This window comes from Panthera uncia, chromosome B4 (genome assembly GCF_023721935.1).
Source record: "Panthera uncia isolate 11264 chromosome B4, Puncia_PCG_1.0, whole genome shotgun sequence".
NCBI classification, from domain to species: Eukaryota; Metazoa; Chordata; class Mammalia; order Carnivora; family Felidae; genus Panthera; species Panthera uncia.
In genome coordinates this window covers 104,874,888-104,892,120 of record NC_064809.1, presented here as the reverse complement: position 1 = coordinate 104,892,120, position 17,233 = coordinate 104,874,888, and the positions used below count along the sequence as shown (strand labels likewise).

The 17,233-nt window shown below is 34.8% G+C and overlaps 1 long non-coding RNA gene across 1 annotated transcript; it reads left to right on the top strand.

The window, feature by feature from the left end:
- Window positions 1–3,401: 3,401 nt before the first annotated feature.
- LOC125920440 (uncharacterized) lies at window positions 3,402–13,741 on the top strand. Its single transcript, XR_007457050.1, has 3 exons — window positions 3,402–3,541; window positions 4,992–5,046; window positions 13,560–13,741. It is a non-coding gene; the product is annotated as an uncharacterized LOC125920440 (long non-coding RNA).
- Window positions 13,742–17,233: the final 3,492 nt, after the last annotated feature.

Here is a 17,233-nt window from a genome sequence, read left to right as displayed (position 1 = left end):
TAATGATTGTTTAACCTATAAGCCATGTTTTGTTCGAGGAGATTTTGAATAAGGACTAAATTTGTCTAAATAAAAAAATATTTTTAATATAGCTAATATATTTATTCTTACATTCCTTACTATTAATTGATGAAGAACTAAGAGTATTTTGGAACTACCTATGTGGATGTTTTACTATCCTGATTCTGTTCTAGGAAGATAGAATTTAAAAATCTTGCCCTTTGGAAAACAATCTCCTGAGAATGTGGTGTCAGTTATTTATGATACCTCCTTTAAAAAAGAATGAAGAAAACAGAGACTCATTTTTAAGTTAGCTTTGGGGCAACTGCAACTTGGACAAAGAACGTAGGTGTCAGTAAAATCGTCCTGTCTAGCTTAGGGTTTCACGCAACGTTGCTGGTAGAAATTAATTTCTATTTGACGTTGAATTCTTGATGAAGTTTTAACTTGTCAAGAGTTGTAAGCTCATAAATGTGTGTCTATGGTGAAATTTTATTCAATTAAGCCTCATAATGCTCTAGGTATTTTACTGTTCTGAACAGGAGATCTCTTGAACATGTTGTTTCCTGTACCCACAGGCTAATCCTCAAAGTGTACATTCATAACTGAACATTAGTCTACAATTCTAAAATAAATCCTGTGGCATTTACAAGTTAAACATGCTATTATTTCCTGTAGGAGACAGCTTTTTGGTTGACATTTTTTTTTAGTATAAAATGGAATTAAGGGGTTTTAATGTCCTTTTTCTTAAAGATGTGAAGAAATCTGACATTAAACAAGGTTACCAATGGAAATAAAACTAGAAGTGCACTGTTGATGCATATGTACTTTTAAAGAATCAATGTAATGATCTCAGTATATGTGTTCATGTGATACTTAATACTATGTGTTCATGTAAATATCGCATATTTAAAGACAAGCTTACTTAGAGGCCTTTTTATCCACCTGCCTTGAAATAAAAGCGTATCATTGCAACTTAATAATAAAGCATTATGTAACCTTTCTATGCTACCCATTTATTTAACCATGAGTTTTTATAGAAGGCTACTCAGGATATTGAACCACAAACCTTAACTAAATATGGGAGAATATTTGGCACAAACATTGCAAAAATAATAATTATGTTATAATCCTTATGGGAATGGATATTATGTTCTGCTGAAAACCACTTTCCTACCTAGTACTGTAAAACCAAACTTGTTGATGAAGTCCTAAAGAACTGTTATTATGACTTATATTTATTGAAAGGCGGCTGCATTTCACACACTGCTAAAACTTAAGGCATTTTTGTTTGTTTGTCTTATTTAACCTCATAGAAAGCCTACAAGTTAGCTATGTCACAGGTTAAAAAAAAATTGTGCTAAAAGGGGTAAAAATAAGTAACTACTGAAAAGGGCATAGCTGAAATGAGGCAAATCTAAAGCTTTAAATCTGAGCCTGATTCCAAATTTCGTAGAGAGAAAACGTAACTTTTAAAATAGAGGCATTAACTTTTAAAGAAAACAAATTGAAATGTAAACATCAGTTCTTTATAGGCATCTCTCCAAGAAAAGTCCCTTATGACACCCGTGAGAATTATGTTGACTGAAAGTAAATCATGGTTTTAGTCACAGCGTAGGAGTGAGGCAGCATAACATTACAGTGGCTAGACCTTTGTGTTAGAATACACTTTCTGGAGTCTGATAGGCGAGATTAACATCCTAGTCATGCTGTTTACTAGCTATGTGACCTTGAGCACATTACTAGTGTCTCCGTACCTTAGATATATTACCTGTGAAATGGGCATATTAAGAACAATCTTCATCTGGAGGAATGAGTTCATGTACATCAAGTTCAGTGCCTACAGAGAGTAAATGGGGTGTGTATGTGAACTACTGCTCCTGCTCTATCACACCAAATATTTGTGGTTCACCACCGTGACGTTATAGACACAGATAGAAAGTGTCAGCCGGATTCGGAGAAAAGACAAAGGAAACTTGGAGCTAGAAAAAGGAAAATACGTACCTTTAGCTAATTAATGAGATAAAAAAGTGAACAATGACTCATAGAATTAATAGATCTGATTATGGTATTCATATTTAATCTAGAATTAATTAACTTGTTCAACAAGTATTTACAGAATGAATTTTACATGGCAGGCACTATGTTAGACATAACAGTAATGGAAAGAGGCCCGATCCCTGATAAAGAAGAAAATTATTACATATGCGACAACATGAAGGAACCTGTAGAATATCATGTTGCGTGAAATAATCCAGTCACAGAAGGACAAATCTTGCGTGATTCCATTTGTGTGAGGTTTCTAGAATAGTCAAACTCATTAAAAAAAAAAACAAAAAAAACAAGAATGTAATAGTGGCCAAGGGCTGGAGTAGGGCATTGTTGTTCAAAGGGTATAAACTTTTAGTTATGTAAGATATAAGTTCCAGAGATCTGCTGTACAACATTGTTGTGCAGAGTTAACAATACTCTGTTGTGTACTCACATTTTCTAAGAGAGTAGCTATCATGTTACGTGTTTTTACTATAATGTAAAAAGAAGTTTTTAATGTAAAAAGAGGCACCGTCCCTGCCCCTTTAAGTCTTACAATCCAGATTTGTATCAATGACAAATTAAGCTCAAATCAAATAACCTTTCCTACTGCAGTTAGAAACTGCGAGTCATTAGTGTCTAGAATCTGTTCAGCTTAAAGAGTTAATGTCTACTGAAATAACTTGTTACTACAGTATTATATACAGAAAAAAATTCTCTGAACAAACGAGTCTCAGCAAATGTATAATGTATAAATCATCCTTTAGATTTAGGAGGGTAAAGAAGATTGTACTGCATGTGTAAAATGTAGATTTGGTCAAATAACAATTGACAGTAGCATAAAAAAGATTATAAGAGACATGATCAAATGCTCAAAATGTTATTTTACTTTCTTCCCTACTTTAAAGTGATATCTAATTTCCTATAACTTTTCTTATAGAGTAGGAGCAGATATATAATTACAATCATTTCAATCATTTATATAGAAAAAATCAAGCTGCATTAAGTAGATACATTTTTTAAGTTTCAGCAATTAACAACTAAGAAGAGAAAGTCAGCAGAAACTGACCCTAACTAATAGAAATGACAAGGTGAAAGGTAGAAACATCAAATTAGACCAGCAAGACAATAGAAGAGTTAGTTGCACTGTTGAGTGTTCAGTTTTTAGATTGTAAAAGTCTGGTAGAGATTGTCAGTGTTCATCGAATATCCAAGTGTCCCTCTATATTTCAGAAAACTCACATGTAAAGGGTAAATGGGATAACTTGCCACCAATTTACCGTGAGGGAAAAAAAAAAGATATGGGTCACTTTATGTTAAGGCAGCCAAGAGTGCATGAGTGTCTTCACTTCATCTTTTTTCTACTCTGTGTCACTGGAAACAATTTGAGAAGGTGGAGTTGCAAAACGGAAACAGTCTGGATTGTTCAGACTTTAGTTAGAGCAAAGTTCTTGTAGAAGAGCCACCTGAGCCACACTGGATATGATGTGAATGAGAAACAAACCTTGTGGTAAGTATCTAAACTTTGGGGGTGATCTGTTGCAGAAACTGGTATTAATTACTCTGGTTAATATATAGGATATTATCATTTATTTTAGTCCACGTCTCAGGATTCTCCTGGGGAAAGCTTTTATTCCTTTCTGATTATAACTTCCTTCCTTGCCTTTACATTACTACTGCCATATGATTTCTTTATGTCATTTTTGTTAATCAGTAGGTTCTGATTATTCGTTCTATTCGTTCTAGATGATTAGTGCCGAGTAGCTCTCTCCTCCCACAAATTTTCATACTCATCTTAATAAGTTCCAGGAAGAAATGCTCTGATGACATCATATGGGGTTCTATTTAATTTGTTAGCTCTAGACTTCAGCCTTCTCTCATTTAGAATTCTTGATTTATATATGTGTTCTGACAAATAGTATTCCCCACTTATCTCAATTCCTTCTTCTCCGAAAATATTTAAAAAAAAGAAATTCATCATCTGTCAGTGCAATATAAAATTATATCTAGTCTATCACATTTAATGCCATAATCACTGAAATATTCTTTATAATTGACCCCAGAAGCTACACAAAGATTTTCCGTCTTGATCTAATTATAACCACAGGAAGGGCTCTAACTATCTAGAGTAAGGAGATAGCATCTATGTTTATATCAAATTCCCACTGGAGATAAAGTAGATAAAAGTCCTTCAAAATGGGTGGAACACAGTATTTCTGGAGTGGTGCAGTAAAGACAATGGAAATCTATTTCTCCATAAGAGCAATGAGAAAACTATAGATAATTATTAAAAATCACATTTTCAATGATTAATTAAAGGCTTGCAGTAATCTGAGGAGTATTTACTCAAGAGAAATTATAGAATCTTGATGAAAAACAGCGAATTTTGCAGCATTTTATCTTTCCCTTTCCCAACTCCACAGTAGCCTTGAAAAACCAACAGCTTCCCAACTATGATAGCTGTTAAAACCAACAGCTTGACAAACATTGGAAGTTGGGAGACCAGGTTTGGGGCACTTCAAAAATCCCTGAGAACAGTCACAAGCTGACCTGCAAGAACTCTAATCATAGGACATGGGGAAGAAATCTCTTCTTTCTCTTCTTCTTCTTTTTTTTTCCCCCTGAGAGAGAGAGGGGGAGGTGAGAGAGAGAGAGAGAGAGAGAGAGAGAGAGAGAGAGAATGACGTGGGAGGGGCAGAGAAAGAGAGAATCCCAAACAGGCTCTGTACCATCAGCACAGAGCCCGATGCAGGGCTCGAACTCACGAACTGAAAACATGACCTGCACTGAAACTGAGAGTCAGACGTTTAACCCACTGAGCCATCCAGGCACCTGGGAAGAAATCTTAAAATGTATATTTTAAGATTAGGGCTCATCATAAATTAGGCCTCCTCTACTTAGTCTTCCGTGTAACTAAGGTATTGTCTTAAACTCCACCTTACTCTTCTAACTCTTCCTAGGATGGAAAAGGTCGTGTCCTGCGTAAGCATACCTTTCACATCACATCTCTGTCAGGTAAGTCAGCTCACCAAGGAAGAACGCCCGTACTGAGGAGAGATATCAGCTGGGATATGTAATTAGTGATGTCTTCTAGTTTTCCTAGTCGTGTCTGGTCATGTTGTGGCAATACTACAGTCCTTCCAGCTTTTGGGAAGTCCTGAGGGTGGGCCTACCAAGTTATATCCCTCTCCAGCTCACTCTGATGTTCTCATTTCCTTAACTTACAAAACTACCAAATTTGGCTCTAATAAACCATGACATTGGGATCTAAAATGTGAATATCAGATGTATTTTCTAAAAATGTACCTTTCTATGTCTTATGCAGTTTATCTGTAGTCACTAAGCCTCACCCACAGACAGTGCATTACAGCTTTCATCTGGAATGGCCATCTGGTCTCTGACTTGCCCAGAGAGACAAAGGGACACGGTCTAACAAGAACCTACAAATCATATCCAGATCTGAACCAATCCTGATTCCCAAAACATTCACTGGGTAGATTAATAGTATTGTGATTAACTTAGACCAGTGATTCTCATTTACGGCTACACAATAGAGACCTGAGAAGCAAAAGCTACTAATCGGAGGCCATAGAAGTGAGCCTGTAGCATCAGCAGTTTTAAGAACCCTTCCTGTTCATTCTAATGTGCTGGCAGCATTGAGGACAAGTGCTTAGACTAATCAGATCACAGAACTAGAGCTGAGATCAGTCTTACAAACCACTGGGCTAACATTTTGGAAAGAAAGTTATGGATAATTAGAGGTTACCACAATGTCCAATACTGTAATATTGTTGTAAAAACATATCCTTGCTTTAATAGTATGTATTTACCCAGAGAAATGTTTGAAAAACCAAATAAAATGCTCCTTTCAATTTCTTTCTCATCAGTAATTCCTATTGCATTTTGTTCAACTACATTGTTCTTAAATTTTCATTTATAAAATGTTTATTTATTTTGAGAGACAGAGAGAGTGTGTGTGCAAGCACGGGAGGGGTAGAGAGAGAGAGAGGGAGAGAAAATCCCCAGCAGGTTCCATGCTGTCAGCACAGAGCCCAACGCGGGGCTCAGTCTCAGGAACTGTGAGATCATGACCTGAACCAAAATCAAGAGTCAGAGGCTTAACCAGTGGAGCCACCCAGGTGCCCCATTACAGTTTCAATTTTTAATCTTATGTTCTCTGAGTAGCCTTACACACAGAGAGTAATACAGTATTCATGTGTTCTAGGACATCTGATTTGTGGATGAAATATTTGTGGAGTTGTTTAGGAAAGTCACCATTGTTTTTCTTTGCATAAGTAAAGTTTTGGAAAAATTATGTTTATAATTTATGAACTACCTATATATGTATAATTATGGGCACTTCATTAAATAATAGAATAATGCGTATTTCTACTATAGTCAAACATCATTTTTATCTTAAATTTTTATTAAAAACACTTCAGTTCAAACCTGACAAAATTGGTTATTGTGTGCTTAAACAGTGTAAATGGTGAAGCAAACATCTGTTAAAATAATATTGTGTAAATTTCATATTAAATGAAATAGTTAATTGCAAAGTTTTCACTTTACTGTCCTTATTTTTAGGTAATATAAGTAAGTAGAGTAATTTACGTGGAAATTTATTTTCTATTTTAAGAGGCAAATTTGTGAAATGCATATTTTAAGAATACAGTTTATAATAGAAAAAATACTTTTAGCTATAGACCAAGGTCAAATTGGGAAAACAATAAACCAAAGCATATTGAATAGAAATAACTTTGAATATCTAAATCTTAATTCCATTCTCCATTTTATCATAAAGAGTTATGAAATTAACATTTTTGATTATCTGTCAGTATTTTCTGGCCATAAAATGCAAGCAATTTCATAGATGGGAATATAAAAAAAAAGAAGATTCCACTATTTTGAAGATCTATCTATCATCGATCTATTTATCTGTTTTTATTGTTTATTTTTTTATTTATTTAAATTTTAGTGCAAGTATTAGCTTCAGGAGAAGTCAGTGACTCCTCACTTACATGCAACACCCAGTGCTCATCACAAGTACACTTCTTAGTACCCATCTAGCCCATCTCCCACCCACCTCCTTCCATCAACCCTCATTTTTTTCTCTATTGTTAAGAGTCTCTTGTGGCTTGCTTCCCTCTCTCCTCTCCCCCCCCTTTTCATATGTTTACCATTTTGTTTCTTAAATTTCATGTGTGAGTGAAATCATATGGTATTTTCCTTTCTCTGACTGACTTATTTTGCTTAGCATAATACATTCTAGTTCCATCCACATCGTTGCGAATGGCAATGTTTCATTCTTTTTGATGGTTAAGTAATAATCCATCATATATATATATATATATATATATATGCCACATCTTCTTTATTCATTAATCAGCTAATGGACATTTGGGCTCTCTCTCTAGTTTGGCTATTAATTTAATTTCTCAGAATTGTTAAAATTAATTGAAGTTAAATTTTTGTCACATTAAGGTGAGATTGATCTTTTAACAGTGTGGAAACATTTCCACTGTGTGTGTATGTCTGTGTGTGTGTGTCTGTGTGTGTAATTTAAAATTTTTTTATCTATTATTCCTCTCTTTTTTTCATCAAATTATCCACTTTTTGGAAACAAATACCTTTCTACTTGACTTTCTACTCACAAGTTTCATCTGGTAATTAGTTAAGTCATATTAAAAATCATCAGTATCACAGTTTTTAAATAAGTTTCTGAAAATGTTATTTTCAAGATGCATGTCATGTGGCATAGCAGTAGAGTCAGAAGAACTTAGCATTTATTAATTATATTATACTTTCAAAGAAATCTAGACATTTTATGTAAAAAACAATTCATTTATCTTCTGCTTATCTAAATTATCTTATTCTAAATAGATAATTTATAAATTGTGGTTTCTTGACATAGCTCAAGGACTTAAAACCACTTTCCACAAAATGTGTTCTTTTAAAAACATATATATTTCTATTTCTAGAATTGTTCTATTACCTGAATGTTAGATGGGACAGAAAAAAAAGGGGGGGATTTGTGTAAATCATTTTCACTTCCATCAAAGAAATACAGAAGTATTGCATTTGGACCCTACAATCCTGGGGGTTAGGGACTCCAAGTTTATTCTCAATTTTATTCTCCAATTTTGTTCTCAATATCCATTATGGTTTATGGTTATCCCCAAAATACTTAAGGGAGGAAGAAAGGGGGGGGGGAATGTATAGGGCAGTGGAGAAAGGGAAGGAAGAAAAAAGACAGAGAAGGAAAGAAGGAAGGCAGGAAGGCAGACAGCAAAGAGAGAAGGAAACAAGGAAGGAACTTAATTACTTCTCCACACGTGTCTGTGCTTTCCTTCAAGCCTGAAATATTCCCACTCATCTATACGTATTAGTATCCTATTTATTGCTCAAGATCATGTTCCAATTTGACTAATTCTTTGATTCTTCTGATCATTCTCAAGTGGCTGCAGTTGCTTTTTGCACATCTTGTCTAAGCTTACCTCTGTGTAGACTTCATTCCGAGGCAACCTCTCTCAGCTACTAGCACCTTTGGGCTTACATCTATGAAGCTTACTTTCCTAGAGAGAGAGCGAGAGAGAGAGCATCTCTCTCTCTCGCTCTCTCAGCACTTATATCAAACCCTAAAAAGAACACCAATTAGCCAGAGAAATGAAATCATTTTTTTTGTTGTTGTTGTTATTGGCCTGGATCACATGCTCACCACTGTAATGGGAGAGGTAGGGCTCCTCAATGGGCCACTTTATCAGAATTTCGTGGTATAAGAAATGAGCATTTTTCTCAAAGGAATTGATGCTAACTACAAACAAAACATAAGACACACACTATGTACTTCATTCCTTAAAAAAAATTCAATGTAGGGCATATAGAAGGGAATGAATAAATATGAGCTTAATAGGTAAATAAAGAAAGGTATTTCTATTACATAAGTGATTGCTGTGCAATATTAAGTATACACTAAACTGAAAAAAGGAGGCATGTCTTAGAAGAAAGTACACCACACCATAAGAATATTTGACTATTCCATTCATTTAAAAATCTTAATTTTGTTTCACATAAGTGCCATGTAATAGAAATATAGTTAAGTTCATTTTACCCAACTATGGTTTTCTTTATCTTTTCTAACATTTAACTGAAATTTTTGAGCTTGTACAAATTTTCCTGGAAGCATGATTTGTATTTTAAAAGAAATGTGTACCATATTTGATGGCTTGGGTTATAACTTAACTAAAATAAAAAGAAAATGCATTTATAAAATTTTAAAAAAGTACCAGCACAATATTACAAACACATTAATTGCTCCATTTTAAACCTATATTAACTTTACTACAATAGTATTTTTTATTTCTTCATGTGGTCAATCACTTTTAATGTAATATATAATATAAATGGTATAAACATGAAAATCACTATAGAGATCAAATGATTTCATGTGGTTTTATACATGATCATTTGATCATTTGTGTTTTTTGATTATACAAAGTATTCTATTAGCACTAATCTCCTTAGCAATGCACTTAACTTAAGTTATTTTAACTTAAGTTATTAAAGAATGGCCTAATTTCTAAAGTGAAAATTATAACCATATTTGATGATCTTATGAGGTTATATCAGGAAGGATATTATGCATTCACTGTTTCCAATGCCTCTGGTTACTGCCAGCATCTGTGTATAGACCCAACACATTTGGCTGCTGAGAAAATACAACACTGGATTAAAGTGCCAACAGTGGGCTATTTAACTATGCTTGGAAAGCTTGGCTACAAATAATTGTGGCAAAAAGCACTAGGTAGTAGTGTTAACAAATCCATCCTTTTCAGAGGTATTGAACTTGGCAACAAATTTGTAGCAATTTTTATCCCTCCCTCTGCTCCTGGTTAATTATCAATTACCTAATTTGCTTCCATCAAACATCATTTACAGGCTTTAATTTCTAATAGACAACACATACCCCTACCAGAGTGACATCTATGTATGTGCAGAAATGTTTATGGAGAATTATGTTGGGTATATGGGAAGACCTGCACATTTTTCAATACTGACTTAAGGGCTGGTAACAAAGCTGGATTTATAATGTCCATCTTTTACTATTGTATTGCCCAGATAAATAACATCTCTATGTCGCTAGCCTCTTTTTTTTTTAATTCTACCTATAAATATCTGTATATAACATCATATTCAGTGTCCAGTTTTAGGCAATAATATTATTGGGAAATGGGATTGTAAAATTAGTATAGCATCTGGGTTTAGAATACAAAGTGAGGAACACAGAATATGCAGAGATTGCTTTTGAAATTGGGTGGTGGATGATGACAATTACAGACACAAATACAGATTTTGGAGATCGTGATATTAACACAGGAAAGGACACAAAATCACGGAGTCCAGACGTTGTTTAGTACTAATATGTTGATCAGTGAAACTGGCTTTTTAACACAGTCTTCTGTTTTCTTTTCCCAGCCACACGTCCAAAATCACAAAACATTGCTTTCAATTCCAAACACCAATGTGACCATGTTTAAGGGTAAAAAGATGTGCTGATGTTTGCTATACCTTGATTGTAGATTCATACATGTCTTCAAAAGTAGGTTGAAGTCATAATTGCTACCGACTTTGTAGTTTCCAAACTGAACCAGTGTAAGATAAATTGTCTCTTAAAGTTAATACTAGACCTACACCCCTGTCAGACTCGTCTAGTGGATATTGTCATCCAGCTATAGATTTTGTGTGTCACTTTCTTTGTATTATAAACTAACTTTATTATTTGTATTAAAATTAATCTGTAATTTAGGAATATTAAGATTTTGCCCCCGATTTTTTAAAATATGAGGGCAGTAAGGAATTCTTCCTTTCAACTTATCTCCCTACCCCCAGACAAATCACTACAATAACTAAAGAAACCTCTGACCTAGAAATCAACATTCTAATTTAATCATACTATTTCGCTGGTATGATCTGATGACTATAAAACTAATTCTCAGTAGCAGATGAATTACTTTAATAGTAATGGTTCACATATTGTCAGGCAACAAATATGGGATCATTTCTCAAGAGGTAAAGATCTGTAAACCTGGACCAATGGGCCAATGTGTTAAGTCAGTGAGATTAGAGAAATATGATGCACTGAAATAAGTCAATACACAAAGAGCAGTAGAATCAACTTTTGTTGTAATATCACTGGGTTTTTTTATATTTCCTTTCCCACCTGAAATAATAACAATCTAGGCAATTCAGGTGTCAATCTTTCTTACAAATAGAAAGTTAATATGTACCTTTTATTTTATTTTTTAAATTTTTTTAATGTTCATTTATTTTTGAGAGACAGAGAGAGAGACAGGGTGTGAGTTGGGAAGGGGCAGAGAGAGAGAGAGAGAGAGAGACAGAATCTGAAACAGGTTCCAGGCTCTGAGCTCTTAGCACAGAGCCCAAGGCAGGGCTCAAACTCTGGAATCCTGAGATCCTGACTTGAGCCAAAGTTGGGCGCTTAACTGACTGAGCCACCCAGGCGCCCCTAATATACACCTTTTAAAGTAACAAATTTTCTTTGCCAGCTTGGGTACTCCATCACTTGGAAACTATTTCATGGGGTACCTAGCAATTACTTCACTTGGAAACAAAGATACATACTTACCTGACTTGGGAGTTGTGAATGAAAGTTAGATAAATGTTGATAGTTTTGAAAAGTGATTCCAGATGAAGATATAATAGAAGAGAGTTAATTGTGTATAACATATTTCAAAGTTGTAAGCTTGAAAAGTAGTTAGTTACACGGAGATCACATTCTCTAAGGTATAATTCCTGTTTTAAAGAGTAAACTTAGGGGTGCCTGGGTGGCTCAGTCAGTTAAGCAGGCAACTCTTGATTCCAGCTCAAGTCATGATCTCACAGTTCTTTGAGCCAAAGCCTGCTTGGGGCTCTCTGCCTCCTCTCTCTCTGCCTCTACCCCACTTGTTCCCTGTCTGTCTGTCTCTCTCTCTCTCTTTTTCTCAGAAATAAAACATAAACTTGGGGCTCCCAGGTGGCTCAGTTGATTGGGCATACAACTTCAGCTTAGGCCATGATCTCACAATTCCTGGGTTCAAGCCCTACTTTGGGCTCTGTGCACAGCTCAGAGCCTGGAGCCAGCTTTGGATTCTGTGTCTCCCTCTCTCTCTGCCCCTCCCCCTCTTGTGCTCTGACTCTCTCTCAAAAATAAATAAACACTAAAAAAAATGTAAAAATAAAAATAAATTTAAAAAAAATTAAAGAGTAACCTTAATGTACTAATGTGTTTTTTTTCCTATGAATCTAACATAAAATCATGAATTTGTTTAAGTCAGGAGATTCTGGTAAACTAGCTCTTATTGAGAGGTAAATGATAAACATAGATGATTTAAAAACATTTCTATTGGCACCAACAACAACTTATGAAATGGCCAAGTTATACTTATTTTAATTACTTAGTATTTATTGATCAGGTAGTGTATGCCAGTATTGTGAGAGATAATGGAAATATAAATGAATGTTATGCCTTTTGTTCTCAAGGTGCTCCAGACACAGGGAAATCATCAAACATTTAAAATGTGTTGTGATGAGGGGTGCCTGGGTGGTTCAGTCGTTTAAGAGCCCAAATCTTGATTTTGGCTCAGGTCATGATTTCACTGTTGAGTGCCGGCTCAGAATCCAGCAAAGAGCCCCCTTCCCATCCTCTGTCTCCCTCTCACCTCCCCACTAGTGTGTTCATGCCTGAACTCTCTCTCTCTCTCTCAAAAAAAAAAAAAAAAAAAAAAAAAAAAAAAAAAGCATTTAAAGTACATTATGATGAATGTAAAAGAAAAACTTAAATGCAATTCCAGGGGTGCAAGTAGAAATGCGTGACTGTGGCCTCAGAGAAGGCTTCGTAAAATACGGACATAAGTAAGTTTTAAAAGATAAACAGAGTTTACTAGGGAAAAAAGTTGTGATTTTATTCTAGGCAAGAAAAACAGCATAAGCAAAGATTCGAAAAAGCATGGTTTGTTTTGGAGGGAGCTATAAGGTTTTCCATATTGTTGAACCGAAAAGGAGCACAGTCCTTGGAAAAGTGAGCTGGTTGATCTTAGAAAAGCAAAGTGTGATAGAGGAATAAGAGACATAAAGGCTGAGGTTTGAGTTAGAACAGGCCTGTAGTCACTGGTAGGAGGAGGAGGAATTGGAGGGTTCTAAGCACACAGACATACTTAGGTGTGCATTCCAGAAATGCCATATTGATATCGGCATGGAAGGTTTGGTTTACAAGTGCATATTCTTATGTAAATTTAAGGCAAAGAAGGTATCACAAAATCAAAATAATAAAATGCTCAGAATATGGTACCCATGGAGCTAAACTTTAGTGAGCATTGGCTCCTTGTTTCCAGCGGGGAGAAATTTTCATTCTATTTCTTCTATGGAATTTTTGCTTACATGTTGGAAATTAGTATGTTATACTCTAATTTTGCTTCTTATGTCCCCCCCTCTTTTAATAGTTAATGATTTTTTTTTTTCTCTTTTAAAACAAGGACCATGTTGAGGCACCTGGGTGGCTCAGTCGTTTGAGTGTCCTACTTTGGCTCGGGTCATGATCTGAAGGTTTGTGGGTTCGAGCCCCACATCAGACTCCCTGCTGTCAGCTCAGAGCCTTCTTTGGATCTTCTGTTCCCCTCTCTCTCTGTCCCTCCTGCTCCCCTACCCCTCGGCTCGTGTTCTCTAAAAAAAAAAAAAAAAAAAAAATTTAAATAAAACAAGGACCATGTCTTGTCTTATATTTGCACTCTGTTAAACAATATATTGAGTCATGAAAATCAGTAACTACTGAATAAATGCATCAATCAAACAATTAATCAAAGTTCTAGTCAGCTGCCAGTATGCAGCAGTTGAACACAACACCTACTTTTGTTCTTCTGAAAGACATGCTCAGAATTTGACCAAGTAGTGATTTTTTACTGCTGCTTTGGCATCTATTCTATATCCCTCCCTTGTATTCACAGGTAGGCAAAGAACGAATGTTTGTGAATTTATAAATATTTTTATGAAAATAAATGAGATTAGCTACAAAATTATTTACTATACTAGTATTCCAATATGGGTTTGGGGGGGGGTTGGTAGAAGAGAAAGGAGTAGAGTTTTAGTTAACATAAGGATGTGTTTCATATAATTCGGTTTATATCCTTAAGCATATACCCATGATGTACGTCCTGATGGGAAAAAAATGGAAGTGCCAGCACCACTGAAAGGGGAATAGGAACAGAACAGGTATCAGAAGTCTGTTTTCATCAAAAAGAAGAAGCTATTCAGTTTCTTCATTCCATAAACTTACATAAGGTGTCTCCTCTCTGAAAGTGGCCCAAAGCCCAAGCTTTGATCTACCTGTTAGAAAATCAAACTAATAATTTATCTAATATAGCATCACAAGAGATATTTCTTTTTGAATAGTAAATAGCAAAATAATTAGACTTTAACTTTGAACTTCTGAATTTGATCAATAATAGTGAAGAGAAGTTCATTGATACTTTTTCTATGATTTCTTACCCTTTCTACATGCATTGGTGCAAGTGTTTTAGCCTTTCTAGCAAAAGTTTATAATTGGAAATGAAAGAATATTTTTAAAAAATAAACAAAATCCAAACACAATATAGGTAACTTCCATTTTAGTAAAAATTGACCTTTTCAGGGGGAAAAAAAAAACTCTTGTATTTCCTATTTGTTTACATAGTCATTTGATTATTTACCCTACACATCTTTATGAAGTTCCCACTACGAATCCTGCATTGCTCTATGGGCTTGAGATACATCAGCTGGAAATACAAAGAATCTTAACCTTATGAGCGTAAAGAAAAAAAAACAATAAATATAACAAATAATTATAGTTCACTAGAACACAATAAATGCTATGGAAAAAGAATAATTAGGGAGAATTATTAGGGAGTGCTGAAGGGCAGGATGCAATTTAAAACAGAATGATCAAGGATACTTGAACAGAGTTGGAGATGAGGACATTGACTTGCAGATATTTGGTGTGAAGTGTTCCAAGCAGAGGGAACAACCATTGCTAAGTCCCTCCTAAGGGTGGAACATGTTTAGTGTATTCGAGAGCATGAAGGAAGCCAACATGGTAGGAGCTGAGTGAGCAAAGGGGATGAACAAGAATTGCACATAAGCTCGTGCAGTGTGTTCAGGGATGGAGAGCAGATCATGGAGAACCTTGTAGGACATTTTGTGGAATTTGACTGTACTCTGAATGAAATTGCAGATTTTTAAGAATGAGAGGGACAGGTTATGACTTATATTTCAAAGTACTATTTCAGCTACTATTAGAAATGAAGTGTAGAGGGATAGAGCAAGATTAAGTCAACCAGGTAGGAGGCTATTTGAGTAGCATAGACGAGAGACAGAAGGTGGTTCACACCAGGGAGATGGAAGGATAGAAGACAGAAGAAGCCAGTTTCTGGAAATATTTTGAAGGTTTATCCATATTTTAATTTGATTTCATTTGTTTAATTTGTTTAATTTGTTCTTATATAAACTCAGCTAGACGTGAAAGTCTTAAAAGGCTCATGTAATGCTAAAATACTCCCTCAAAATTTTGCACTTACTGTTCCTTTCAAGTATATTTGTATTATCTCACATGTGGATGGTGAGTTGCTTGAGGATATGACACAAATTTTAAGTATAACTCTGCCTTAATTGTACTAAGTACTCAGTAAATATTCTTGGATTAGTTTTCTTAAATGAAGATTTGAGAAAGCTTAATAAAAATGTCAACTTTTGTGTAGTTCCCTGGCTTATCAAGTCTTCTGTCATTAAAAACAAAAACAAAAACAAAACTATTGGGGCGCCTGGGTGGCTAGGTTAAGCGTCCGACTTCAGCTCAGGTCATGATCTCACAGTCTGTGAGTTCAAGCCCGGCGTCGGGCTCTGTGCTGACAGCTCAGAGCCTGGAGCCTGCTTCAGATTCTGTGTCTCCCTCTCTCTCTGCCCCTCCCTGCTCATGCTCTGTCTCTCTCTGTCTCAAAAATAAATAAAAACATTAAAATTTTTTTTTTAAAAAAACATGTGAGATCTAAGGATATGTTTTATGGCAATAGATACTCATTATTTTATAAAGTATTGTGATTACAAAGGTTAATTCACTTAATCTTTTCATCAATTGTAATATTCTTATGGTGACAGAATTTAATATTCTTTGTATTCTTCATGTAAATATGCAATCAATAAGGAGACCTACCAGTGAAAAAGAAACATGGAAAAAAAAAAGAGTAAAATATTAGTTTAAGTCCAAATTTGCCCCATGAAAGAGATGTATATTTATGTTCATGAGAAGTTCCTGGTAGCAGTTAACACAGCATGCTTGGATATAGTTCTTTTCATAAAGATATGAAAATTAGTGCAATAAATATAATTTATTGGTCTCTACTGATTTTAAAGTTTTTTTATTCTTGGGGCACCTGCGTGGCTCAGTCGGTTAAGTGTCTGAGTCTTGATTTCCACTCAGGTTGAGATCTCATAGTTCATGAGATCAAGCCCCGCATCAGGCTCTACACTGACAGTGTGGAGCCTGCTTGGTATTCTCTCTCTCTCCCTCTCTCTCTGCCCTGTCCCGTTGGTACTCTCTCAAATTCAAAATAAATAAACATTTTTAAAAATTAAATAAATAAGGTTACATTATTCTTTAGTACAAAACAGACAGAAATGTCCAAAAACTTATAATTTAAGCCACATAACAAGATGAATGATATAATATTGCTTTCAATTCTGACAACAAATTGAAGATGCATACCCTGTTTTTACCCTCTATGTAGGGCAATATGCATTTTAACCTGGATCTGGGAAAATACACATTGTTCTAAAGTAAAAAAATATTCAACACAAAGTATAATTTGAATTTATAAGATGAAAATTAAGTTAATCTATTTTTTCTTTTTCGTCATTTTGATCTAAAGCCCATCATATTAGTGAAGGTGACTAATCCAAGAATTTTAAGGATGTAGACAATTATGCAGAAAGTACATTTGACATAATGTCTAACCAATAGAGAAGCAAAACTCTTGCTTGGATTATTGGGATAACAACACTTTACCTATAGAAGCTCAGCTTACATATTCCTTTACATTCCTATTTAAATTTCAATGTGATTAAAACCAGAATTTTTCGTGTTAAAAAAATGACAACATTTGTAACTATACATTATAGATTG